Source organism: Leucopleurus acutus (genome assembly GCF_964270905.1).
Source record: "Leucopleurus acutus genome assembly, chromosome: 3".
NCBI classification, from domain to species: Eukaryota; Metazoa; Chordata; class Mammalia; order Artiodactyla; family Delphinidae; genus Leucopleurus; species Leucopleurus acutus.
In genome coordinates this window covers 110384567-110410251 of record NC_139145.1, presented here as the reverse complement: position 1 = coordinate 110410251, position 25685 = coordinate 110384567, and the positions used below count along the sequence as shown (strand labels likewise).

The 25685-nt window shown below is 35.0% G+C and overlaps 1 protein-coding gene across 1 annotated transcript in view; it reads left to right on the top strand.

Moving 5' to 3' along the window:
• The window catches only part of XRCC4 (X-ray repair cross complementing 4), a 258879-nt gene that overhangs the window by 35308 nt on the left and 197886 nt on the right, over positions 1-25685 (top strand). The gene's annotated exons all lie outside the window — the stretch shown is intronic.

Here is a 25685-nt window from a genome sequence, read left to right as displayed (position 1 = left end):
AATACTCTTTCCTGTGGCTCAAGTACAATCAAATGATGTTATATACTATGGAACTGCTGACTGTTTCTTCTAATATTTTGAAGCAGATCATTGTCAAATTGGTTATAATACCATTTCCCACTCAACAAGCATATGTATGTAATGACTAACATTATTTCATGCCTCCAGTTTCTGGTTTTCATATGTGTTGTGTTACACTGGTGCATAACAAATTAAGAGTGTGAGAGTACTTTTGGGTACCTGAAAGGCTTTTGGTATCTTTGACATGGTGAAAAGGAGGGTTTGGATGGAGTACTTGACATGCTTAGCGATACATCGGATCTTGCTGCCTTTGTGAAGAAAGTCCTCATGACTTCAGTTGTTTACAGCTGGCTTGGCATGTATCAGACTCAAAAACCGTGACAATAATCCTGAAAGATAGCTTGCTTACTACCCTGATATTAATCAACTTTATCAGAGCCAAAGGCTTGAACCACTAGCTTTTCAACAGGTTTTCTCAAAAAAATAGAAACAGATTAAGAGATTCCTAGTAAGGCAGATGAGTGTTGGTTCCCTAACAAATATGCCCTAAAGCACTACAATGCAGTTTAGATTCCTGCCTCACTATTTATTCACTTATTAATTTGCGTATGAGAAAAAGAAAGGCTACTTTCAGAATGGTTTGTTGAGGAGGAGTTCATGACTTGGCTTACTTGAGAGATATTTTTGGATGTTTGAATGAGATAAAACTTTCAGTATGAGGTGCTACAGTCAGCCTTACGGATGCAGATGAAAATCACAAGTTTATTTGGCCAAATTTCCGTGGGAATCTTCTAGTGCTGTAGGATGTGCTTCTGCAAATTGAATTTCAGAGTGACAGTATCTTTTAAATTCATCTGCTGGCAAAAATATGCAGACAATTGGAAACATGGCAGAATACTTTTTAAGGCTAATTTTGCTTTGGATGACCTAAAACTTTAAAAGGAGTTTGTAATCCATTCCTTGATGACACAGATGTCTGATTGTTGCCAAAAATGACCTCCTACACTTAGAAGAAAAGAATGAACATAGATTCACCTCAAAAGGTTATAGTGAATTCTGTTCTGTTGTTGACATAAGGTTACTCTCCCATGACAAAGAATATTCCATGAGTTCTAAGTACATTAGCTACCAGTTTCATACCTCTTAGAGTCAGGGTTTTTGGGCATTTGTTGTCATCAATTCAAAAAGTTTTATGTGTCTAATTCTGTGTTGAAGATCACTGCATAATTTGAACATTTTGAGTATTCAAGTCATATGACTTATTTGAAATTTACATTTCTATCAAATTTTCTCCTTTTTTTCCTATTTTTAAAAAGGAAATAACTACTAATTTTTATATTCAAGAAGACCTGTTTTTTTTGAAATATTACCTTGTGTTTTAATTGTCCATTTCCAAAGCAATGAAATATTTAATATGTATAATGTGTATGTTGACGTTTATATACATTCTTTTTGAGGGATGGATCTATAATTTTCATGAGATTGGTTTTGAGCTCATAATACTCAAAATTTCATTTTTGCTCTCATTGGCTTTTCCTTACAGATAACATAGACTTCTAATTTTAGCTTAATTCTCATTGGGATAAATGTTGAATGGCCAGTTGGACGCTAACTCTTTTTCTCCGTACAGTACAAACCTCTGGGACCCTTCCTGCTCCATCACCAGGACACTTCAGTTGGCAGTAGATTGTTCTGGATGACAGCATACTCTAGTACAAGCATTTAGAACTCATTATCTCTTCACAATAAGTACTGTTGCCTACTCAAGAGATTATCATGTACTTTGTGTCACTCTTTTCGCTCTGCCTTTTACAGTTCATATGGATTTTGCAGTATATACTTTGTCATGCAAATAATACATCTTAATTAAAAATGTCTTCCTGGGCTTCCCTGGTGGCGCAGTGGTTGAGAGTCTGCCTGCCGATGCAGGGGACACGGGTTCGTGCCCCGGTCCAGGAAGATCCCACATGACGCGGAGCGGCTGGGCCTGTGAGCCATGGCCACTGAGCCTGCGCGTCCGGAGCCTGTGCTCAGCAACGGGAGAGGCCACAACAGTGAGAGGCCCGCGTACCGCAAAAAAAAAAAAAAAAAAAAAAGTCTTCTTCTCTCATAATTTGCTCTGTTCCTTCAGAAAACATTTTCATTCATGAGCCATGTAAAAAAGACCTAATTTTTTTTATAAGAGTAACCCTGGGGGGAGACAAAATACCTGTATGCAGAAAACTATAAGACACTGATGAAAGAAATTAAAGATGATACCAACAGATGGAGAGATATACCATGTTCTTGGATTGGAAGAATCAATATTGTGAAAATGACTATGCTACCCAAAGCAATCTACAGATTCAATGCAATCCCCATCAAATTACCAATGGCATTTTTTACAGAACTAGAACAAAAAATCTTAAAATTTGTATGGAGACAAAAAAGACCCCGAATAGCCAAACAGTCTTGAGGGAAAAACATGGAGCTGGAGGAATCAGACTCCCTGACTTCAGACTATACTACAAAGCTACAGTAATCAAGACAATATGGTACTGGTACAAAAACAGAAACATAGATCAATGGAACAAGATAGAAAGCCCAGAGATAAATCCACGCACCTATGGTCAACTAATCTATGACAAAGGAGGCAAAGATATACAATGGAGAAAAGACAGTCTCTTCAATAAGTGGTGCTGGGAAAACTGGACAGCTACATGTAAAAGCATGAAATTAGAACACTCCCTAACACCATACACAAAAATAAACTCAAAATGGATTCGAGACCTAAATGTTAAGACCAGACACTATAAAACTCTTAGAGGAAAAGATAGAAAGAACACTCTTTGACATAAATGACAGCAAGATCTTTTTTGACCCACCTCCTAGAGTAATGGAAATAAAAAAAAAATAAACAAATGGGACCTTATGAAACTTAAAAGCTTTTGCACAGCAAAGGGAACCATAAACAAGATGAAAAGGCAACCCTCAGAATGGGAGAAAATATTTGCAAACAAATCAATGGACAAGGGATTAATCTCCAAAATATATAAACAGCTCATGCAGCTCAATATTAAAGAAACAACCCAATCCGAAAATGGGCAGAAGACCTAAATAGACATTTCTCAAAAGAAGGCATACAGATGGCCAAGAAGCACGTGAAAAACTGCTCAACATCACTAATTATTAGAGAAATGCAAATCAAAACTACAATGAGGGGCTTCCCTGGTGGCGCGGTGGTTGAGAGTCCGCCTGCCGATGCAGGGGACATGGGTTCGTGCCGCGGTCCAGGAGGATCCCACATGCCGCGGAGCGGCTAGGCCTGTGAGCCATGGCCGCTGAACCTGCGCGTCCGGAGCCTGTGCTCCGCAACGGGAGAGGCCACAACAGTGAGAGGCCTGCGTACCGCAAAAACAAACAAACAAACAAAACTACAATGAGGTATCACCTCACACCAGTTAGAATGGGCATGATCAGAAATCTACAGACAACAAATGCTGGAGAGGGTGTGGAGAAAAGGGAACCCTCTTGCACTGTTGGTGGGAATGTAAATTGATACAGCCACTATGGAGAACAGTATGGAGGTTCCTTAAAAAACTAAAAATAAAATTACCCTCTGACCCAGCAATCCCACTACTGGGCATATACCCAGAGAAAACCATAATTCAAAAAGACACATGCACCCCAATGTTCATTGCAGCACTATTTACAATAGCCAGGTCATGGAAGCAACCTAAATGCCCATCGACAGACGAATGGATAAAGAAGATGTGGTACATATATACAATGGAATATTACTCAGCCATAAAAAAGAATGAAATTGAGTCATTTGTTGAGACGTGGATGGATCTAGAGACTGTCATACAGAGTGAAGAAAGTCAGAGAGAGAAAAACGAATATCGTATATTAACACATGTATGTGGAACCTAGAAAAATGGTACAGATGAACTGGTTTGCAGTGCAGAATTTGAGACACAGATGTAGAGAACAAACGTATGGACACCAAGGGGGGTAAGCCACGGGTCGGGTGGTGGTGGTGGTGTGCTGAATTGGGTGATTGGGATTGACATGTATACAGTGATGTGTATAAAATTGATGATTAATAAGAACCTGCTGTATAAAAAAATAAATAAAATGAAATTCAAAAATTAAAAAAAAAAAAGAGTAACCATGGGTTCATAGTTTAGCTTGCTCATACATCTGTTTTCTCATCTATAAAGTTTTGAAGTGATTTCTTGGATTCATTCCAGGTCATCTAACATACTGCAGTTTTATGTTTCTAAAAATAGTCCTAATGAAGGAAAGCCATGAGGTTTGAAAGAAAATTAAACATGATAAGCACACATACACACCCTCCCCCACACACTAGAAGCATACATGAAAATTGGCTTTAGGTTTCTGTTAGAATTAAAATAAAGTCTTTTTGCATTTTCTTTCCCTTCCTCTCTCCTGCCCCACCAGCAGATATTGGCTTCGGATACAGTTAGCCTGAAAATTTGATGACTTAAAAAGCATGGAAGTTTGCTTTTCTCTGATGTAATGATCCAAATAGGCAGGCCTGGGTTAATACAATGGTTTTATGATGCAGGGACCCAGGGAGTTTTTATCTCATTGTTACTGTTATGCTCACCTTTCAGGTAACAAGACTGAGTTAAAGAGAAAATAAAGCACACATGCATTTTCTTTGACTATCACTGTAAAATTGCAAGCATTACTTTTGCTTGCATCCCATTGTCCAGAACTGTCACATGGCTTCACCTAGCTGCAAGGGAATCTGTGAAGTGTGATCTTCAGCTGTGTCCTATGCCCAGAAATTTTCATTACTGTGTAAAAAGGGGAAGGTGGATATTGAGGAACAAGGAGCAATCTCTGCATGTTACATTTTAGGAGAGATTGAAGTGTCATTCAGTCATTTAGAAGGATTCACTTTTATTGTTACAAGGGTCTTTCTCTAGAATTTTCATTATAAATAATTGTTTCAGTTGTTTAAAAAATGTTACAACATATAGTAAGGTATAGGTTAGTTTGTATCTTACTATATGTCATAACTTTTTTTAAGTGGAAGTTAAAAAAGTTCAAACAACCTCTCTATATTTATTTAACTTACATTTCTCAGATATATAAAAATGAAGTAAAATAAGTTAGCCCAAACATTCAAAGTTGTTTTTAAAAACAGCAGTCTAAAATCCTATATTATTGCCATGTGTCCCTGTGGTTTGGGGGACTTTGAAATCAAATGGGTATTTCCAGATGAAATATCAGAATTGGAGCATTTGTTATGGTACTCTGCCAAAGAGTTTGTCAAAAATAGTAATGATTTTCAGGTTTGTGGGAGTATGGGTTGCAAATGTGTTGCTTGAATGCCTCAAAAAGAAATTGCAGTATTCTTTATTTCTATGATAAAAATATTTGTATACGTCTGCCATTTTTGTATTAACGCTTTATAATTCCTGACCTTTTGGAATGTGGGAACTAAATCAGTAATGTAAGTGGTGCAGAAGTCCTGCTCAAAGTATATGTTTTGTAGTTAAGCCATGGAAAAGACTTCAGAATTATTACTTTAAAAAATTAATTTTTAGTTATACAGTTTTGTATTTGAGAACTCATTTTCCTTTTCTTTTTTCATATTGCTCTGCTTTGATTTAAAGTGTTTTCTTCTTTTATAAGAAACACCTCAGTCATTATATTTTAATTTTTTCAGTTATTCCAGGATTTTTCAGAAAATAAACAACTTAGAGCAAAAACAGAAGTAGGAATTAGCATATAAAAACTATGCTCTAAGAGAACTTTTGAGTATTAATATTTGCTTATTATTTTCCAGTTAATCTCCTTTTCAGTTAACATGTACTCTCACTTCATCATGTGGTGTTGGCATCGTCACTCTCTGTATGTGAGGAAACAGTTGCTAAAAGCATAAGCAAGTTCCTAAGGAAAGCACAGGTAGTAAGTCAGGTAGGGTAGAATCCAGGTCTCTGTCAAAATCAAGTAAAATTTTTCTTGTTGTTTAGGTGTAGTGTACATACAATAGAATGTACCTATGTAAAATTCAGTTTTCATTACTCTAGGCAGTTCCTTTGTGCCTCTTTGAGGTCAATCCCCAATTAGCCCCTTTCTTCCTCACTCTGCTTACTCTCCAGGTTCCAGGCACCCACTAAACTTTTAAATTTATTTGGACTTATACTGAGGCTCCAAATATGGTCTCTCTTGTTCAGTGGTCTTTGAACACTTGAAAGAAATGTTTATTCTGCTGTTGTTTGGTGGATTGTTCTATAAATGTCAGATCAAGTTGGTTGAGCTTGTTGTTTAAGTTTTCAATATTTTTGCTTATTTTCTATCTACTTGTTGCACCAATGACAGAGAATGTATTCAAATCTGTAACTGTAATTATGGATTGGTTTATTCTCCTTGAAGCATAATCAGGTCTTGCTTCATGTATTTTTGAATCTTTGTTATAAAGTGCAAAACATTAAGGTTTGTCTTGTCCTCGTGATGATTTGATCCCTTTATCATTATGAAATGACCCTCTAACACTTAAAATTCTTTGATCTAAAATCCACTTCCAGCTTTCTTTTGATAGGAGTTAGCATGACATATCTTTTTCCATCCTTCTGCTTTTGACTATTTTTATCTTTATTTAAATTGGGTTTCTTTTAAGAAATATATAGTTGGATTTTGCTTTTTTAATCCAATCTGGCAATCTGTGTCTTTTAATTGGGGTGTTTAGGGCATTTACAGTTTATGTAATTATTGATGATGGTTTTAAAATCTGCTGTCTCTTTCTGTTTCACCTTATTTCCTTGTTTCTCTTATTGTGTCTTTTTTTGGCCTACTTTAGTATTTTTTTATGATACTATTTAATCTTTTTGGTTGGCTTATAACTCATTTTTACGCTATTTTAATGCTTGCTTTAGAGTTTATAGCATGTATCTTTACCTTATCACAGTCTACCTTGAAGTGATATACTGCTTTACAGATAGTTTAAAACTCTTATAGCAATATACATTATATATACACACACACATTATGCATCCATTTTTCCTCTCTTAGCCTTTATGTTATTTTGGTCATACATTTTACTTCTGTTGATATGTATGTTATAAACTCCACAATATATTGTAATACTTTTTGTTTTTAACAGCCAATTAACTTTTAAAATCTATTTTGAAATAATTTTAGACTGACAAAAAGTTTCAAAAATAAGACATAGAGTTCAGGATACCCTGCACCTGGGTTCCCCAATGATAACAATATATAACCATAGTACATTATTAAGAGCAGGAAATTGACATTGGCACAATATTATAAACTACAAACCTTATACAGATTTTGCTACTTTTTACAAGTAATCTGTTTTTTTGTTGTTATGCTTTTTTGTTTCATTTTTGTGTGTTTATAGTTATATGAATTTTATTACATGTATGGATTCATATAACCACTACTACAATCAGGGTGCAGAACTGTTCTATTATCACAAAGAAACCTCTTTGTTCCTTTGTGCTACCCCTTTATAGTTGTACCGGCTCTCCAATGTAACCCTCAGCAACCACTTATCTGTTCTTCATCACTGCGCTTTTGTTATTTCAAGAATATTACATTAATGAAATCATATAGTATGTAGCCTTTTGAAATTAGCTTCCCGCACCCACTGAGCATAATAATGCCCTTGAGAGACATTCAAGTTGTTGCAAATATCATAATTTATTTTTATTTATTTCTGAGTAGTCCATTGTATGACTGTATCAGTTTGTTCATCCATTAATGACTTAAGAACATTTGTGTCATTTCTACTTTTTGGCTATTACAAAGCTGCTTTAAACATTCATGCATAGGTTTCTGTGTGAATATAAGTCCTCATTTCTCTAGTGCAGAGATTGGCAAACTATATCCTGTAAATCGGCTGCCCATTTTGGTAAAGTTTTACTGGGACATAAGTGTGCCCATTTGTTTGTGTATTGTCTGTGGCTGCTTTTGTGTTATAATGGCAAAGTTGAATAGCTACAACAGGACACTGTGGTGTGCAATGACTGAAATATTTGCTTTTGGTCCTCTTAGAGTTTGCTGGTCTCTGCTTTAAGATAAATATCTAAGATTGGGAATACTGGCTTGTATGACAAGTATGTGTTTACCTTTATAAAGAAACTGCTAAACTGTTTTCCAAAGTGGGTGTACCATTTTATATTCCTACCTGAAATGTATGAAAGAGCCACACTCTTTCCAGCACTTAGTGTTGTCCGTATTTTTTATTTTAGCCATTCTAATAGGCATGGTATGTATGGTATCTTATTGTGGCTTTAATTTCTATTTCCCTAATGGCTGGGGATGTTGGTTTCATGTGCTTATTTGACATCTGTATAACCATCTTGGTGAAGAGTCTTTTCAAATTTTACCCATGTTTTTAGTTGCATTGTTTGTATTTATTTATCAGATATGTGATTTGCAAATATCTTCTAGTCTATCACTGGTATGTTCACTTTTTTTTTTTTTTTAAGAGAAATTGCAGAAGAAACCAGAAGTTTCTAGGAGGTTGAAATGAGTTTTTTTTTGTTTTTTTTTCTTTTAAAATTTATTTATTTATTTACTTTTGGCTGCATTGGGTCTTCGTTACTGTGCGTGGGCCTCTCACTGAGGTAGCTTCTCCTGTTGCAGAGCACGGCCCTAGGGCGCGAAGGCTTCAGTAGTTGTGGCTCATGGGCTCTAGAGCGCAGGCTCAGTAGTTGTGGCGCAGAGGCCCAGTTGCTCCGCGGCATGTGGGATCTTCCCGGACCAGAACTCGAACCCATGTCCCCTGCATTGACAGGCGGATTCTTAACCGCTGCACCACCAGGGAAGCCTGGTATGTTCATTTTATTAATAGGGTCTTTTGTAGAGCAGAAGTTTTTATTTTTGATGAATGGTCCAATTTGTGGATTTTTAAAATTTTTATGGATTATTCTTTGGTGTCATGTGTAAGGACTCTTTACCTATCCCTAGGTCATGAAGATTTTCCATGATTTTCTTTAAAAAAGTTTTATAGTTTCATGTTTTACATTTAGATCTATCATCTGTTTTGAGTTACTTTTGTTTAGGTTAAGGTTCATTTTCTTGGATATGAATGTCCAGTTGAACTAAGACCATTAGTTGAAAAGACTCTCCTTTCTCCATTGAATTGCTTTTGCCCCTTTATTAAAACTCATTGGCTGTACTTGTGTGGGTCTATTTCTGGACTCTGTATTCTGTTTCATGAATCTATGTATATATCCCTCCACCAGTACCACACTGGCATAATTACTGTAGCTACATTATAAGCCTTAAAATTAGGTTGTGTAATTCCTCTAACTTTATTCTTTTTTTCAATGTTGTTTTAGATAATTTAGTTTCTTTGCCTTTCCGAATACATTTTAAAAGCAGCTTTACTCTATTTACAAAAAAAACACAATTGAGTCTTCTTGTCCATAAACACAGTATTTTTTAGGTTTTCTTTGATATCTTTCATCAGTATTTTGTAGTGTTTATTAGCACACAGATCCTGTACGTGTTTTGTTAGATTTATTTCTAGTTATTTCAGTCTTTCTGGAATTATTATAAGTGGTTTTGTTTTTTTAAATTTGAGTTTCCAATAGTTCCATTACTCATATATAAATATAGTTTATTTTTTTGTGTTGACCTTATAATCCCCAACCTTGCTAAATTTCCTTATTTGTTCCGGAGTGTTTTGTTGTTGTTGTTTTATTGTGTGTGTGTAGTTTTGTTGGTATCTTTTACTTATATAATAATGTCTGCCAGTGGGTATAGTTTTATTTCCTTTTTTCCCCCCAATCTTTATGCCTTTTATTTCCTCTCTTTGCCTTATTTCACTGGCTAGGATATGAAACTACTATGTGGAATTTTAGTGGTAAGAACAGAAATCCTTGCCTTATGCCCCATTTTAGGGGGAAAGCATTCAGGCTTTCACCATTAAGTATGCTGTTAGCTGTAGTTTTATTTTTCAAATGCTCTTTATCAGATTATGGAAATTTCTTTCTATTCTTAGTTTGCTGATGGTTTTATTATGGATAGATATTGAATTGTCTTAAATGCTTTTTTCTGTATCAAGTCGTGGTTATATGAGTTTCCTTTTTTAGACTGTTAATATGGTGGATTACAAAGATTGAACTTTTGCCTTGCATTCCTGGAATATACTTGATCATGGTGTATGTCTGTGGTACTGGAGAGAAGAGTGCCACCTGATTAGTGCAGGGTGAGAATGGCTGGATGTTAAGTCCCTGCCCACCATTTCCATGGCCACAGCCCCAAGTAGAGAGAGGAAGGGACTTCACCTTCTGAGTTCAGGGTGAGGGTGGTAGACGAGGCTCCACCTACAGCCTCCTGTCTTTAGTACAGGATTGGGATCAGGATGGGGATAGGCATGTTTCTTCTGGGTTCTTAGCCTGAACTGAGAGGGGAAGGGTTTTAGGCAAAAGGCTTCTGTCTTTCCTGGCTACCCTTTTCTACTTACCACGGCCAGACAGAAGTAGTTTTTCTTTTTGCTTATTTGTACCCACTGGTGTTTTCATGTTGCAGGCTTCTTTAATATCCAGGTTGGATATATGAAAGTCAACAAAACAAAACCAACCAGGGAACTTTCTGCCAAGTCTTTCCTCAAGTTCCAAGGTTCCTAGTAAATCTGCTTTCTTTTCTCTACCTTAAAGAATCTTTTAATAGTTGCTTTAAGTCTTTCAGGATTTTTGTTTGTAATTAGTGAGAGTAATAGAATGTAATGAGCTATCTCCATCTTGTCCAAAATCAGAATTCTGAGTTGTCTTTTAAAGTGATTTAAATATTTTGAAAGTCTTTTATATTTACCCACAAATTTACCTCTTCTGGAGCAATTCATTTTTCTGTGTAGGTCCAGTTTTCCATGTAATATTATTTATGTTCTGTCAGAAGGACTTTGTTTAATGTTTCTTTTCATGCAGGTCTGCTTGTGATGGATTCTTTCAGGTTTTGTGAATCTGCAAAAGTCTGTATTTCACCCTTCTTTTTAAAAGATATTTTCACTGAGTAGAAAATTCTAAGTTGACAGCTTTTTCTTTCAGTACTTTAAAAATGTTGCTCTATTGTCTTCTGGCTAGTCAGTTGTCATTGTTCGTATCTAAGCAATGTGCCTTCTTTCTCCAGCTTCTTTTAAAATTTTTCTCTTTATCACTGTCTTTGAACAATTTGATTATGATATGCCTTAGTGTAGTTTTTTATCTTTATTGAGCCTCTTTGATCTGTTAGTTTATATTTTTAGTCAGTTTTGGCAAAATTTGGTCATTATCCAAATAGTTTTTCTGTTTCCCTTCCTTCCTGTTTGGAGACTCCAATTATATATATCAATACATGTATATTATGTTGCTTGAATTTGTCCTATAGCTCCTTGATCCTCTTTTCTTTCTTCCTTTCTTTTTTTTCTCCCCATTTTTATTTTTGAATAGTTTCTATTGCTCTGTCTTCATATTCACTGTTTCTTTTGCTATGTGTAATATGCTGTTAATTTCATTCAGTGTATCTTTTATCTCAGAAATTGTGATTTTCATCAAAGTTTGATTCACATCTATTTAATGTCTTTTCTAACTCTTCTTACCATGTACAATCTTTTTTTTTACATTCTTGAATATATGGAATAAAATTATAGTCACTTTCAATGACCTTGTCCATTAATTTGGTAACCTGTATTATTTTGGCATAGGTATTGATAGATTTTTCTGCCCTATCATATTTTCTGTGTTATATTTTCTCTTTTTGTTGCATGCTGCTAATCTTTGATTGGATGCCAAATATTGTAAATCTTACTTGGTGCTGCATATTTTTGTATTTCTATAAACTTTTGTTTTGTTCTGGGACACAGTTTAAGTTACTTTGGAACAGTGTAATCCTTAGGGTCTTGCCTTTTAAAGCTCTGTTAAAGAGGACCAGAGCATTTATTTTAGGTCCAATTTTATACCCTATTGAGGTAAAATACTTCCAACTCCCTTATCTGATTCCCATTCTTTCTACACAGGGTAATAAAATGAAGAATTTTGCGATTATGTGTAGCATGTTAGCTTTGTCTGTCAATTACAGTACCTTGAGTTAGATCACATGTAGTGATAATGTCTCTTAGATTTGTTACTTATTTTGCCCCTACAGAAACTTTTAAAATTTGAGATGGTATTTCCCCCCTGAGTAGGATGGCATGGTCTTCTAGGTATCATTGCTTCATGCCATGCACTTAAGACACTAAGGTTAGGAAGAAGATTATCAAGGCACCCGAGTTGTGATAATCTTCATTATTTAGTTACTTTTTTTGAATTTGGATTTTCTTTTAATTCTCATGATGCTCCAGCTTTAACTAAGTCATTAAGTTATCATCATTTAAAATTTGAGTCTTCTAAGGATAAAGTACTTAAGGTGATTCTAGGCCTTTGACATTCTCACTTTAGAATTTTAAATTTGCAAAATATTTTTAGATCACCTACATTCTTTTTTTAAACATCTTTATTGGAGTATAATTGCTTTATAATCACCTACATTCTCAATACTGTTTTAAATTATTGCATAGAAAAAATTAAAATTAGTTATACTTTGACAACTTGATTTTCTGAAGCTATAAAGACCTACAGTCTTCTTTATCAATTTAATCAAATTACGTTCAGTTGTTTGTTTTCTTAGATAGGCATTGCTTTTTTATTTCTAGAAGAAAACTGTTTATTATGAAATTCAGTCAAGAATCAGATTTTCATTGACTGTTACTATCCTGAAATTGTAGGTAAATAACCAATTGAGAAGATTAATAGAATCTAAAATATTTGAGGAACATCTAAAATCAGATGGTGATGATGATGATGAAGGCGGTACATACTTTTGTATTAGCAGGAAAAATTGTGGAACTTAATTGCTAATTAAGTTGATATTAAAACTAGGTATTTTAAAAATGAATGCAGAACACAAATCTTTAATGTTGATAAAAAATCATAACTAATGTAATAATTAGACCACCTAGGATATTTCAGTGGTTAAGTTTGGAAGAGATGCAGTATAGTATAGCTGTATGTACCTCTTCAAAAAATATTGAATTTAGGAAGTTTATAGAGAGAGAAATACTGTTCAAATGACATTGAAACTATTATACATTTTTTAAAGGCTATACTTTTATACTTTAAAAATTCACTACTAAAACAGTTTATAGCCTACTGCACCTGTGTAACCCATTCTGGACATGCTACTGTCCCATTGCCTGATGACTTGATTTGGATCTCAGATGTTAGACTGTGGGCAGCTTATTCAGTTGTTTGTCCTCAGTTTTTCTCTTATAGTTCAGAAATAATACTAATACCTGACTTAGTGATTGTAAGGATTTAATGAATTAGTGTATAGGTGTGTGTGTGTGTATACTTTTTCTAGGACAGTTCTTGCTTATAATAGACACTTTATAAATATTCGTTGTTATTAATTATTTACTTGGGTGTCTCTTCCATTATACGGTAAAATCCTTGAGGGCAGTGACCATGTCTTAGCTGAGTTTGAAATTCCAGCAAATCTGGGTGTCTTGGGAGTGACCTTTTTGTTGAGAGGAAATGTGGCATAATGGAAAGAACTTGAGATCTTGTCTTGAGTCTTGTATCTATTTCTAATTATATGGGTTTCAGCAAGTCATTTGTCTTTATTTAATGATGAAAAAACTGAGTTCAAATAGGCTAATAATGAGAACACCCAGAGTTTATGGCTGTGGGCAGTAAGATTGATGCGTGTGTGCAGATCTTTGTTAACGGTGAATTGTATGGTTTGTGACCTGTCCCAAGAGGCCTTGTATTCAGAAGGGCCTCCAGCATATACTTCTGATATTATCTATAAATGGGTTTATACACATTGTCTTAGCAGACATTCTTTATGCCAGTTTAAAATTTTATCCCATTTCAAGCTATATCATTTGAAGCACACTATAAATAAAATCAATTTAAATATGATTATATAATTTTTGTAATCTTGATTTCACTTTTAATGTGTCTGGAGATTAAAAAATTGGGAGTGACTTAGAACTCCCTTGACCTCAGAGAAGCCTTGTTAAACACATGTTATTGTTATACTGTATGCTCTATCAGATGTAAGTTTACTGGTGGATCCAGAGCTTCATTTTCTCTGTTGAATTTTCTGGTATAGTAGCATAACATACATTGATTAAAATTGGCCACATAGTAAATAATTTTATTCAAAACTGGAAGCATGCAAAAAAATAATTGTTTAAAAAGGTATACCATTATAACAATTAAAGATTAATTGCTTTATTTGTGCAACTTCTGGAGAGGATGTGATATTTCTGGCTACAAATGATCCAAAACCAGTCCAATAGTGGAGATATGCCCATGTGACTAGAACCATAATGGTGGATTATAATGATGTTTTTCCTGATTTGTTATGGTTCTTGATCAGTTTATATCTTTTGACAGCTATCTTTTTTAATACTTTAATTTTAGACTTATAGAGAAAGTGGAAAAATACTAAGGAGAATTCCTGTATATCCTTTATCCTATATTCCCTAATATTCACATTTTATGTAATCATGGTACAATTATTAACAATCAGGACATTAACATTGACACAGTAATCTACAGATCTTATTTGAATTTTCCCATTTTTACCACTCTTAGTCTGCTGTGGCTTCTGTAACAAAATACCATAGACTGGTGGCTTACATAGCAGGAATTTATTTCTTACAGTTCTGTAGGATGGGAAGTCCAAGATCAAGGAACCATCCGATTCAGTTCTTGGGAAGAACCTGCCTCCTGGCTTGCAGTCGGCTGCCTTCTTGCTGTATTCTTATGTGGTGGACAGAGAGCTAGCTCTAATCTCTTCCTCTTCTTTTTTTTTTTTTTGAATTTTATTTTATTTTATTTTTTTATACAGCAGGTTCTTATTAGTTATCTATTTTATACATATTAGAGTATACATGTCTTCCTCTTCTTATAAAGTTACTAATCCTATCAGGGGGGCCCTGCCCTTGTGAATTCATCTAAACCAAATTACCTCCCAAACACCCCACCTCCAAATACCATCACATTAGAAGGGGTTAGGGCCTCAATGTATGAATTTTGGGGAGAAACAAACATTTCAGTTCATTATGCTCACTAAAGTTTTTTTCCTGGTCCAGAATACAAGTGTCTCACATTGCATTTGATGGTCTCCATTATCTTTTAGTCTGTGAAAGTTCTTCAGTCTTGGTTTTCCTACCTTTGAAGAACACTGGCTGGTTATTTTGTCTGATGTTTTCTCATGGTTAGGTTGAATTTATGGATTTTTACAAGAATATCAAAGAAATGATGCTCTATCCTTCTCAGTGAAACATATTATGAGGTACATGTTATCTATCTGCATTATTACTAGTGATATTAACTTTGAATACTTGATTAAGGGAGTGTCTGCCAGGTTTCTTTCCACTGTAAACTTGCTAGTTTTTCCTTTTGTTGTTAATAAGTATCTTGTGTTTAAATAATTTTGAGAGTATACAAATACCCTATTTTTCATCATAATTTTTCCCACTAATTTTAACATGCATTGATGATTTTTGTCTCCAACAGTTATTAGTCTGATATATCTAATTATGATTTTCTAGTTTCATCATTCCTTTACTTCATTAATTGGAATTCTTCATTAATTGGAATTCTACTGTAAGGAAAAGCTGTTTCTTCTCTTCCATTTATTTATTCAATTATTTATTTATATGAGTGTGTACTCTTATCAGTACATTTATTTTATTCTATGGGTTAAATTGCTCTCATTATTTATTTTATTGCTCAAATTGTCCTCGATTTTGCCATTAGGAACTTCTTCAACTTTCAGGTCTTTTAGATATGTCTCCATTACCTTGAGCCCTTCCTGACTTTCTGGCACCGCAAGATGTACCAGGCTCATCTTGTCTTTCCTGACTCAGCCCTGGAATCAACCATTTATGCAAAGAGCAATAGTTCCTTTTATTTAAGATTATATTTTATAATCAACATGTGGGTACTAGGTGGGCTTCTTGCTACTGCGGTGCCATTGCTTCTGGGTCCCCTCAGTGGACTAGCAGAGCTAGCAAATACATGTGTAAACTTATAAATATATGTGCACACATCTGCATTTCTCCATTTGTATATATGTTAAAAACCTTTCGTTCAACCCAGTGTCACAGAGTTTATTCTAGCCTTCCCCTCTTGCTTATTTGCTACTTCCTCTGGCAGTGAAAAGTCTGGCTTTCATTATCCACAATATGTTTACTTATTTACTCAGTCCTAGTGTAAATGTAAAGTAGTTTCAGAATTGTTTACTTGTATCCCAGTGAAAAATTTTCTAAATATGGTGCACTATTTGTATATAGTTCTTTTTGTCTTTATCCTTACAATGTACATTTAAAATATGATTTTCCAGAATGTCTTAAATTAGTTTTGTTCCTTCCCATCCCTTCAGTGTTCCTATTCCATTTTGGGTTCAACTCACATTCTGATTGATATTATTTATTTGGTTTTTGGGATGTGAACAATTGCCAAGAATCAGCTATATACAAAGGTATATTCAGAAAAGGGCTACTTCTCCCTCATCCCTACTACCCTCTTCCCATTCCTATACTTTTTTCATTAAGTTCCCAGCAGCTCCTCTAGGTAACCAAGCTCATTAGTTTCTGGTTTATATGTCCCGTATTTTTTTAGTACAAATGAGCATGTATATTTTTTCACATTTTATTCTTTCTTATATGAAGTGTAGTATGCTGTAAACACTTTTTTTTTTGCATTTTTTATTTTTTCACATAACAGCGTGTCCTGGAAATCACTCCACATCAATTCATAAAGATTTTCCTCTTTCATCTTTACAGGCACTTCGTATTCCATAGTGTGGTAATATAAAATTTTCAACTTCTCTCCTATGTATGAGCATCTAAGTTGTTTCCAGTATTCTGCAATTCAGACAGTGCTGCAGTGAATTATCTATGTATTTTTGCATTGTTGGGGGTTTATCTTCAGGGTAAATTCCCAGATGTGTGATTGCTAGAAAATAAATGCATATATTGTTTTCTTAGATATTGCCAAATTCCCCTCCAGAAGAGTTGGACCAGTTTGTATTACCATCAGCAACATATGAAATGTCTAATTCCCCAGAGCCTCACTAACAGAACGTACTGCTAAACTTTTTAATTTTTTCCAGTCTGATAGGTACAAAGTGGTACCTCAGTGTTAATTTGCATTTCTCTAATTTTGAATGAATTCGAACACCTTTTTATATGTTTATGGGCCTTTTTTTATCTTTTTTTAATATATGGTCTGTTCATGTATTTTACATTTTTTTCTGTTGGATTTTGGTCCTTTGTACTTGAAATGTTAAGAGGTCTTTCTGTGTTAGAGGCATTAGCCCTTTGTATGGGTATTCTTTTAAAGTGTTGCAATGAGATTTATTCAGTCAGTGTGCTTCTTTGGTGTTAAACTTCCCAAAATACTAATCTGAAACAGATAAATATATTAATAGCCTTGTGCTGAAAAAATAATGCTATTTCAATCTCTTTGTGACAGAAATGAATCAGATATTTTGATCACCTCTGTAAGGCCCTTGTTATTCTCTAATCTCTTACATATACTATCTTATGAAAAGTGCATATTTTTGTGGGTATGTGGAAATGCCTTATTCTTCAAGAAGTTTTCACTTGCCTTCTCCTTTTTTTTCAAAACTGGTGTCACCTTTCTTGTTATTCCTATAGGTCATCGAATAATGTCGTAATGCGATTTACACTGAATTGAGTTCAGTTTATAGCTGCATAAGGTCTGGGACATTGTAATTGTCATATTTCATTCTTTTACTGTGCTTAATAATGAGAATGACCTCTGTATGCCATACATTATGCCACATGCAACCCTGATGATTTTATGAAATAGGTCCTGTTATTCTCTCACTATTATGGATGAGGAAACTAACGTTCAGTGGTGTCTAACTTAATTCGGAGCCAAATAGCTAGTGAGTGGCAGAGCTAGTGACTTCAAAAGCATGTGGGCTAATTACCATGCTCTATATAATGTCTCTTAATTTTGGATGTAGTTAATGTGCTCAAATTTTTATTGAATTGATTTATTAAAGTTCTGAGGCATTCACTATATTCCAGGTGTAAAGTTGGGAGGGCCTTGGCTAAAGGAGCAGCAGTAAATGGAAAGAGTCATGGCAAGACAAATTGCACATCCACATGCAGCCAGTATATACTGAGCTTATGTTGCCAAGTTTGTAAGGATCTTTGAAGTTTTGTCTGGGTAAGCTTCCTTATTTTTAAAGAAATTATCATTAATTTTGATTACACTGGTAAAATAGCTCATTCTGTACATGGCAACTGGGTAGATGACATCCCTGAGATGCCCATTTCCCTTGTATGTTATTTCAAAATTGTTATTTAGAGATCCCAGCTGTGATTTTATTTTTATTTCTAAGTGCTAAATGTTAGACATTATTAAAATCTCCTTCAGATAAATTACTTGTTCAAATAATTTTTACAAATCCTGTTTAACATAACTGTTTTTCAATAGGTTTGTTTGTCTGTTTGGGATGCAACTTCATTTATGTCATGTGATCTTTTACACTTCATGCCACTTAAATATAGAGGTTCAAATAGTTATCGGTGACAGAATACTTTTTGATGAAAAGTGACAACCTTTTTTTATGTCATTTTACAGCCTCCTTATAACCCTGTGGAATAGGTATGATTATTTGTTAAGGTGATTCAGAGATTAAATGGTTTACCTATTCCAGTGCTGTTTTGAGTTTTGGAGAATCACTTTTATTAGTGTTTCTTTTTTTTTAATTTACCATTATACTTAAGTATAGTAAAGTCTGTTGAACATTTAAATTAAATGAAAATATAGAAATGTAATGTAAAACAGCTGTTACTTAATTTTTTTGGGGGGGAATAGCTGTTACTTAATTTTAAAGATATTCAGTATAAGTTAATATTACAAGTTCACTCAACTTGATTAACTTTTCCTCTTGATTAAAAAAAAATAAGACTGCTAAAAGCAAAAATTTTAACATTATACTGTGGGACAGATATTTACCATTTCTTTTTGCTCCTTATTCCTTCCTGCTGATCTGTATTCTTATCTGGTATCATTTCCTTTTAGCCTAAAGATGTTGCTGTAGCATTTTTTGTAGTGTAGGTTTGTTGACAATGAGTTCTCTTAGTTTTATTTTATCTTCAGTTGCCTTTATTTTGCGTTCAATTTTGGAAGATCTTTTCGTTGGGCAAAGAATTCTAGATAGACTTTTGTTGTTGTTTTAGAAATTTCAGTGTGTTAATTTTCTGTTTTTCAATCTGTTGTTTCTGATGAGAATTTAGCATTCATTTGAATTATTGTTCTCCTGTTTATAATGTGTTTTTTTCCTGGCTTCTTTTAATAGTTTCTCTTTATATTTGGTTTTAAACAATTTGACCATGATATGCCTAGGAGTGGAGTTTAAAATTACTTCACAGGGGTTCCTGAGTTTCTTGAATCTGTAAATTTATGTCTTTCACTAAAATTGAGAAATTCTGGCCATTATTTCTCAAAAAAGTTTTATTTACTGTCATTCTCTTTCTTCTTTCCTTCTGAGACTTCAGTTAAAGGGTCTTGAGGCTCTATTTATTTAAAAAATCCTTTTTCTTTCTGTTCTTCAGATTCAGTCATCTATATTGATCTTTCTTCAAGTACATTGTCTCATTTTTCAACTCAATCCAGTAGTTTTTGAATTTAATATTTTTTATTTGTAATATTTCCTTTAGGTTCTTCTTTATAACTTTTATTTCTCTGCTAAGATTCTCTGCTTTTTCATTTATTATCATCATATTTTACTTTAAATCCTTGATCATAGTTATATTGGCTGACTTAAAACCCTTGTCTGCTAATTGCAACATCTGGATAAACTCATGTCAATCTTCATTGATTGTATGTATTCTATTTTTAATATGTTTTTGTTTCTTCATTTGTTGAGAACTTTCAGATTTTGTCCTGGACATTGTGAACGATATATTATAGAAAGTGGATTCTGTTAGACTCATTTGAAGAATATTGAATTTTTTTTTTGCCTGTTTGTTTTTTAAGTCATTTAACTTGGCTGTACTCCAACTTCAAATTCTGTTTCCCATGTGGTGGGTGTTAGCTGAAATTTCAGGTCAGTTCTTTTAACCTTAGGAAGGCTGCTTGGAATCTTTCTCTTACATACTTGTTTTGAGGATTAGCAAGAGACTTGAACAGTTTATCCATAGAATTTAGAGCTTCCCTTCTCTGGTTCTCTCCTTTACAGAATTCTTCCCCTTACTTTCTTGCTGTGGTTTCCCTGGATTCTGTCTTCAATTCTATAGGAGAGTAAGACTACTGTTTTCTATTAAATTTTAACTGCTCTTCATGGCAGGGATTGGGGTCCTAACTCAGGCCATAAAAATGAGAATCTTATTCAGTGCAATTCCCTTTTTTTCCAGATTCAGCCTGCTTTTGTTCACTTTCCTGTGCCTTCAGTTTTGTTTTTCTTTTTCCTAAACTATTTTATTCAGAGTGTAATTGTTATCTAGGGTAGGTTTGGTTTTATGGGAACTATTTGACCATGACTAGAAGTAGAGATCTGTACCTAGCTTTTGAGCTCTCCAGTCCCTTATGGTCTTGTGGCTTTTCTCCATATTTCAAAAGAAGTATGTTTATATTGTTGAACTTTACGCTTGTTCAGAAATTGGTGCTCTGGCCTAATTTCTTAGAATCAGTCTCTCTGCTGTCCTAGTTTATGCCTTGTCTAATTAAAGTCATGCCTGTATTTGAAAAGTGGACAATTTCCAGGGAAAGTGAGCAGCTGGTATTGACACTCAAAAGAGTTATGAAATGAAAGTAAGCAAAGGGCCAGTTCGGCTGAACCTCAGGAAAAAATATCTAATGGTGAGATTTGTGAGACTAAACAATCTGGCAAGGAGACTTTCTCTGAGCTGTTTCAAACTGAATTGGAAAAGTCAGAGGAAAAACAAGTAATCAGCCCAGGTCATGTATTGGCTGATACACAGTTTATATGATCTCATAGTTACCTTTCCTAGTGGCTATTTGACTGTGTGGTCATTATCAAGAAAGCCTTTTAGGTTTTATTTTATTAACATGCGTGTCTGCATTGGGGTGACAAAATGGATTCCTCTAAAAAGTTTATAATTGATAGTAAAAATACTCCTGGAAAGGAGGAAACACTATGATATTAATTTTATATGTTCTTTATATAATTTTTTGATATCAAGGACTTGAACTGTTTATCATTGTATTCCCAACACCCAGGATAGTGCCTGGCTCATAGAAGGAATTCAATAAGTATTAGTATCCTTTGTGTTTTTATTATGCTTACTAAAAAACAAACTAATTTCAAATGAATGTCAGTTATTGAAAGTGACAATTAAATTTGATGTTTTCTATTATTTCTCTTAGTCTTCTCTGTTTCTGTTTCCAACCCTAAGTCCAGAAGCCTGAATTTAAGATGTTTAGGTGTGCTTTGTAGTTTTGGTCACAGGAAAAAACAAAAGGTTAATTTTGTTGTAACTGTGAAATGTACTGCAGGAAAACAGAAAATCAAAGTTTTTTTGCTGGAAGAGAGAGTATTAAACAAAGTGGTTAACGGTACCAGATATGAAGTCACATAGTTCTGACTTTAAATTCTGGCTACATATTACACTCGCTTGTGACCTTTGAAAACTTCCTTAACCTCTCTGAATCTCAGTTTCATTATCTTTAAAAAATGTGGATAATTAATACCTATTTCATGTGGCAGATGGGAGTTTAAGATGAGATTATTGTATAAAATTATTTAGCATCGTACCAGATACACGATAGGCACTCAGTAAAAGCTGCTATTTTGTGGCAATTCTTCTGTTCATCTTAATCTTCTTTGTAGTTTCTTCTTTTTTGCTTTTTAGGTAATTTTATATTTTAACATGGGACCACTTACTTGCTCTGTGACCTTGAACCTTTTTGGCTTACTTTTGATCCTCAGTTAAATGTTTATGAAATGAGGAATTGAATTAACTCAAAGTCTCTTCCCTTGTGCCATCTCTGATTGATGGGAGCTTCTTGGAGCTCTATTCTTCAGAATACTTCTGGAGCTACTTTCATGGTTCACTAGAGGACATCCTGTAATGATATGAATCTGAACCAGATTTGACATCACTTATCTATTCATAGCCTCAATCTTCAGCTTCCAGTAAAGGAGAATGTAAAACAAGTCCTTAAAGACATGTTTATGTAACTTTACTTTTTTTTTTTTTTTTTTTTTTTTTTTTGCGGGCCTCTCACTGTTGTGGCCTCTCCCGTTGCGGAGCACAGGCTCCGGACGCACAGGCTCAGCGGCCATGGCTCATGGGCCCACTGGCCCAGCCGCTCCGCGGCATGTGGGATCTTCCCAGACCGGGGCACGAACCCGTGTCCCTTGCATCGGCAGGCGAACTCAACCACTGTGCCACCAGGGAAGCCCGTAACTTTACATTTTTAAAAACAAATACTGGGCTTCCCTGGTGGCGCAGTGGTTGAGAGTCCGCCTGCCGATGCAGGGGACATGGGTTCGTGCCCCGGTCTGGGAGGATCCCACATGCTGCGGAGCGGCTGGGCCCGTGAACCGTGGCCGCTGGGCCTGCGCGTCCGGAGCCTGTGCTCTGCAGCGGGAGAGGCCACGGCAGTGGGGGGGCCGCACACTGCAAAAAAAAAAAAAAAAACAAAAAAAACCCCAAATACTTATTGAGTGCCTGCTTTATATAATGCCTTGTGTTAGGTACTTACTTTGGGTCTGTGAGGGGTGAAGATATCAGTGAATAAATGACTTTCCCTGGAATAGATAGCTTAATTAGGACATTCAGTACAATAATAATAAAGAAATTGTAGTAAAGACACAAGAAAATAGCAACGAAATTGTATTAAATGTACTCTAAATAGATATGCTTTTTAACAGAATATTTAACAAGCTGTAAGAACTTTAATTCCTACCAGCAAAAACAAGAGTTTATGATATTTTATTTTTGCAGTGTTGTACAGTGAATAGCCCTATCTAAAACAAGAAATTTACTATTATCAGAATACTAAAATATAGTGCATTTTGTATTTAATTATCAGATCGTATAGTTGATACATCAATATGACCATATTGATTTATATTTTTATTTCCTAATGGTTTCTGCAGCCAGGCAGAGATTTGGATCAACCCATTGATGGTTCTTTTTAATGGATCTTGAAATGTGAGAAAAGTATCCACTTTACATAGTATTCTGGTATTCATAGAGTTTATGTTGGGCTCTTGTTCTGTTTAGTTAATCAGGGTTAGCATGTATTCTTCAAATGACTGAACCACATTGAAATGTGTTATATTACCTTATTCTTGGTCTACAATATTTTTATTTTTATTATTTTTGAGATATAGGAAACATGTGTAATGAATGTGTCATTACATGTTACATTGTGTTACATGTTATACTTTAATTAATTATTTTGTGTTGGGTCTTCGTTTCTGTGCGAGGGCTTTCTCTAGTTGTGGCAAGTGGGGGCCACTCTTCATCGCGGTGCGTGGGCCTGTCACTATCACGGCTTCTCTTGTTGCGGAGCACAGGCTCCAGATGCGCAGGCTTAGTAGCTGTGGCTCGTGGGCCTAGCTGCTCCGCGGCATGTGGGATCCTCCCAGACCAGGGCTCGAACCCATGTCCCCTGCATTAGCAGGCAGACTCCCAACCACTGCGCCACCAGGGAAGCCCCACATGTTATACTTTAATAGCAGCGTAATGATTAAAGGCGGCTTGAAAGCAAAATGAATAATTTATTCAATACAACAAGAAACTCCACATATTTTTTAGTATTCTTGATTATAATTCTTGTTCTCCTTTTAATTTTTTGAAGCAGTGATCAAAGAAGTTGCATTTCTGTGTGATTCAGTATTTTGAAATATTTAATCCCAACCAAAGTAATATTTCATCAAAAGAGATGTTGTTAGAACTGATTTATAAATGCACTGATATGCTAATCCTCTAAGCTGCTATCTGGCAGGTTGTAAATGTTCTATATAGCAGCACTTTTTTTGGGTTTTGAGTAGAGTGAGCAGAGGATGTTGTTATTTCTATTAATGTAACAGTTTGTTTGGTATACTGTGGCTAAACTGACGGCAGTGTCAAAATGGACCACCCACAGAGAGTCCAGTGAGGGCTTATTGAGGATTGGCTGCTTAAACTGCTGCCACTTACCCAAATAGCATTGCTGATTCTGTGACTTAGTGCTTGATCTAAGTTAGTGATTACTTAGAAATGAATCTTTCCAAGTGCCTGAGCTGCTAATATTCTATATTAAAAAATATAGGAAGAATCTTCTTTCGTATAAATCTAAAATCTGATAAGTAAATTGAATCTTCAAATTGTGGCTATTCTCTTAAATATTAGCATGGAAAACATCTTATTATTTTAAATAATGTCTAGCTTTCTATGTAATGCTATCATTCTTCATAAAATATTTTATTTGTATTGTCTGTCTCTGTGTTTTGCCACTACAGTGGGATTTTTGAGAATATTAAAAAAGCAGTTATCTCTCTGATACCAATTTTATTTGGTGTCCTTGAATGATGCACATTCATAGCAATCTATCATAATGAAGTAAGTGTTCTACTTTGCAGGGGAATCCTCTTGGTGTTAAATCTTCCTAAGGATGATGTGGTAGGTCAGGGTTTGAGTGGTAGTATAACTGGTCTAAGGATATAGTGTTTGGAATAGCAGAGGTCACTTGGAGTTCAGAGTGTTTCTCAGGTAATTTAACTAACTGCTCAATTAAGGGAAAAAGGCATGCTCTAAGATGAACTTGTTTTCATTAGTCACAGAAAATATAGGTACAATGAAGATATTTGTGAGTATTACTACTTACTGAGGGTTTAACATAAATACACACACACACAAGGGCTTCCCTGGTGGTGCAGTGGTTGGGAGTCCGCCTGCCGATGCAGGGGACACAGGTTCGTGCCCCGGTTCAGGAAGATCCCACGTGCCGCGGAGCGGCTGGGCCCGTGAGCCATGGCCGCTGAGCCTGCGCCTCCGGAGCCTGTGCTCTGCAACGGGAGAGGCGACAACAGTGAGAGGCCCGCGTGCCGCAAAAAATCAATAAATAAATACATATACACACACACACACACACACACACACACACAAGTCCTCGCACTGATGGTATATGAACAGTGAGAAAGATTATTGGACTTGTGTGCTATGATTTTTTTCCAAAAATTATTCTGTGCTCTGTCACACAGCTATAAACTAGTGTGAAGTATTTCTAGGATTTAGTGTGGTTGGAATTGTTACTTTCATGATAAACATAAACCTAATTATTCAGGGAATTAGGTGTTTGTATAATTCATAGTCTGCTGGTCAAGAGAATTTTTTTATATTGAAATATATGTCATTATATAAATAGAGCTTGTGTGTTTTTTTAATATAGTAAGTTTTAAAATAAGATTTGTTTAAAATAAAAACAAAATTCCTACATAAACATTCTTATGTAAACATAAGCATATAGCACTTTTTTATTTTTAATTTTTTAAAAATTAATTAATTTATTTTTGGCTGTGTTGGGTCTTCGTTTCTGTGCGAGGGCTTTCTCTAGTTGTGGCAAGTGGGGGCCACACTTTTTTTTTTTTTTTTTGCGGTACACGGCCTCTCACTGTTGTGGCCTCTCCCATTGCGGAGCACAGGC